Source organism: Macrotis lagotis, chromosome 1 (genome assembly GCF_037893015.1).
Source record: "Macrotis lagotis isolate mMagLag1 chromosome 1, bilby.v1.9.chrom.fasta, whole genome shotgun sequence".
NCBI lineage: Eukaryota > Metazoa > Chordata > Mammalia > Peramelemorphia > Peramelidae > Macrotis > Macrotis lagotis.
Window position 1 is genome coordinate 663,094,211 of NC_133658.1, and position 3,972 is coordinate 663,098,182.

The window sequence follows — 3,972 nt, forward strand, 5'->3', positions numbered from 1 at the left end:
AATAATAAAAAAATAGGATAAGTCTCATGTTCAAAAATATTTGTAAGAACCTCTTTTTTTGTATTGGTAAAGAATTGAAAATAGAGAGAATACCTGTCAATTGGGGAATGACTGAATAAGTTAGGGTATCGGAAGGTGATGGAACACTATTGTTCTATAAGAAATCATGAGTGATCAAACTTTAGGGAAGCATGGAAAGATTTGTATGAACTGATACTGAATGAATTGAGTAGAACCATGAGAATATTGTACACATTAACAACAACCTTGTGAAAAAAACAACATTGTGAGATGATCAACTATGATGGATGCAGTTCTTCTTAGCAATGCAGAGATTAAGGATGATCCTGAGAGACAATGCCATCCACATCCAGAAGAAAAAAATTACAGAATCTGATGCAGAGCAAAATATCTTATGTTCACTTTTTTAAGACTTCCTTTATGTTTTTCTTTTCTCTCTCACATGGTTTTTTTCCACCTTAGTTCTTTTTTACAACATGACTAATATGCAAATATATTAATCAGGAATATATATATATATATATATATATATATATATATATATATGTACAAGACTTTTTTCTTTGACTATGGATGGCATTTTCCATAATAAGTCTTTCAAGTTTACTCTTGATCAGACCTGATCTAATGTGTATCAAATGTGTAATTGCTAATAATGTGTTCTACTCACTTCACTAAGCATCATTTCATGCAAGTTCTTCTAGGTTTTTTCCAAAATCCTTCAACTGATTTCTTACAGAAACTATAGTTATGAAAATTATTTCTCAGCTTTCTACATTCCATTTAATCTTTGTTTTATTGTCTTTATTTGTGCAAAAACTTATTTCCCTCCATCCTGTCTCCCCCCAATTGTATTTTTCTTTCTCCTTTCCCCTTAACCTTCCTCACCATTTTTTTTCCTTTGACTGCCACCTACCTCACATTGTCCTTTCCCCTGTTTCCTCCCATTTCCTAGTAATGTAGGATAAATTTCTAAACCTAACTGAGAATGTCTCTCATTCTCTCTTTGTGCTTACTTTGGCAGCACATATATAAAATTGGAACTATACAGAGAAATTAGCATGGCCCCTACACAAGGGTGACATGCAAATTCGTGAAGTGTATAATTCTCTCTTTGATCTAAATTGGAGGAGAAAAAGATTTATTCAGTGTTTACATTCTCCCTACTTTACCTCTGCTATAATAGGTCCTTTGTGCCTCTTCATGTGACTATCCTCTAATGCCCCCTTCTTCTACCAATATAATCCTTTTTTTCATCTTAATTATTTTATATCTGTCTGTATTCACATCTTCTGTCAAAGTATATTCCTTCTAACTGTCCTAATAGACCTATAATTCTCAAGAGTTATAAATATCATCACAACATCATCAATGTATACCTATACCCTCTGTTCTAGTACCTCCAGCCATTCCAATAGAGATACAACCCTAATGAGCTAAAGTATCATCACAACTTGAGCAATTAATGCCCACACCCTCTGCCCAGTACCCTCCCTCCAATTGTCTCAATAGATATACACCTATTTTCCTTTCAATTGTTCGAAGAGAAATACAGTTTTCAAGAGTTGCAGATATTATCTTCCCATTTGGTATAATTGACTAACATTTTCCCCTTAGTTTTATTGACTAACTTTTTTTCTTTCCATTTATCTCTCTACAAAGTTCTTGAGTCTTAAATCAAATTTTCAACTCAGTTCTGGTCTTTTTATCAGGTAAGTTTGAAAGTCCTCTATTTTATTGAAAATCCATCTTTTCCCCTGAAAGAATATGCTGAACTTTGCAGGGATGTTGATTCTTGATTATAATCAAAGCTCCTTTGCCCTCTGGAGTATCATATTCCATGCCCTTTGATCCTTTATTGTAGAAGCTGATAAATCCTGTGTAATCCTGACTATCCCTGAATCAAAAAGAGAGAGAGCAGATGACTTACTCAAAAAGAAAATGAGAAACAGACAGACAAAATGACAGTGACAGGGAGACCAACAGAAAGACAGAGTATTTCTCTGTGTGTGTGTGTGTGTGTGTGTGTGTGTGTGTGTGTGTGTGTGTGTGTGTGTGTGCGTGTGTGTGTGTGTGTTTAGGGAAGAAAGAACCTACTTGGCATTGATATAACAATATTCAGTGGAGGAAAAATGTGTAATGGATAATAAGCTGCCCTGATACAAACATAATAAAGAGTTTGCATTAGTCTCTCAAATGATATTCTATTGCTTAGCATTCCCTTTCTTGTGTGGGGAAAAAACTGCCTCTTCTGAAGCTGATTCTTACTTAAATGTATTGTGAAAACATAAAACATTTTCTGATAGATGGGAAGTAATAAGATTAAGTCAAATTTTCTTATATACCAACTAAGATTAATAATATTTGAAGACTTTTAATTCAGCTGTTCATCTACATATAGAAATTTAGAATCCTTTCCCATAATACTTTAATAAAGTGCTAAAGATATATTGTTAAGGTGTGCAAGTAGCATGCTGAGTCCAAGTTACTTCCTAACATATTATGGTCAATCATTTGCAGTCAGGGTTAGAAGGAGTAGGGATATATGAAATTATTGATCACTTAATGGGTATTAACCCATAGGGAAGGACTTCCAATGTTTCTGTGTTTTAAGTATATTGTATAGCAATTAGGTAGATATTTCTAAGGCAGTCTGTTCTCTCAAATGCCAAACATGATAAAAATCCCAACTCAACGACTATAAAGTTATTATATTAGCAATATAATGAATATAAAGCATAATAACAATGCATTCTACTTCAAAAATGTTTTATGAAAGGTTGATGGAAATTGGTAAGGGATAAGCCAATAGAGTCAGTTATACACTGGGAAGAGGGAAAACAAGGGTCTGAATGAGAAGATTTTAACAGATTTTTGTCTTTACTTCCTAGAAGTACCCACATCAATTACAATATGAATCTGGCAAAGAAATATTGAAGAATTATCAAGGAAAAGTGGTCCACTGCCTTCCTTCAAGTATCTAAATGAAATTTGAAAGGGTAACCAATGCAATTGGATTTAGTATACAAATAGTTACAGACTTCCAGATTGTATATGAAACCTAGTGTGCCTTCCTCCCACTGTAACTTAAATCATTTTAGGGAGAGAACATCCATAGTTAATAACTCAGACTCATATTGTTCTCCACTTTCAACAATCACTTCTCATTTCTATAAACCAAGCTATGCAGTCCTTCTTAACTGAATCTGACCCAGGGCTTTCATTTTATAAGTACTTCCAAATGCATTATGTGATTTCCATATTTGAACTTCACCACAAGTGAATCAGAGAAGATATTCTTAACTATATTTAACATATGAGAGTCTAGATCATTTTTGAAGGTCCTATCATTAGAAAATGACAGATCTGGGATGAGAATTAAGTTCTTCTGATGGCTATCCTAGCATTGACAAAGTGTACCACATATGGTAATATATTCACATGGGATGGGTTAAACACAACAAAACAATATTAATCTTTATTTTATGACTTTGCTTTCCTAAAATGATAATTTAAGTCACACTCAAACTCATAAGGAATTGTTAGAGGAAATGGACAAAATAACATCCTAACATCTTTTTCACTGTGAGACCCTGGAATCTGGATTTAGATCCTTAAACTAAAATTTTATAGTTGCATGAAAGTGACACAGAGAAAATTGTTTAGTTGTTATCATTATGTTGATGTAAAAAGATTTCAATAGGCTAGAATGCAGGACTTAGGATAAAAATTTTATTGGGAGTCTTATTTTATTTGAGTTCAAAAAATTAGTACCTTAAATACAAGATAGGGCAAGCATTACTAGACAACGGATTGTGTGAGAAGACCAATGATTTTCATGGATTTCAATGTCAATATGAATCAAGAATATGACAGAGCATTCAAAAAGCAAATATGTATTAAAACACAGGATATAAACCAGGACTCTGCTGACCAGAACAAACTTGAAAG

At 33.2% G+C, this 3,972-nt stretch overlaps 1 non-coding gene across 1 annotated transcript; it reads left to right on the top strand.

Annotated features, from left to right (window-relative positions):
* Positions 1 to 1,029: 1,029 nt before the first annotated feature.
* LOC141510493 (U6 spliceosomal RNA) lies at positions 1,030 to 1,134 on the top strand. The gene has a single exon (XR_012474975.1). It is a non-coding gene; the product is annotated as a U6 spliceosomal RNA (small nuclear RNA).
* Positions 1,135 to 3,972: the final 2,838 nt, after the last annotated feature.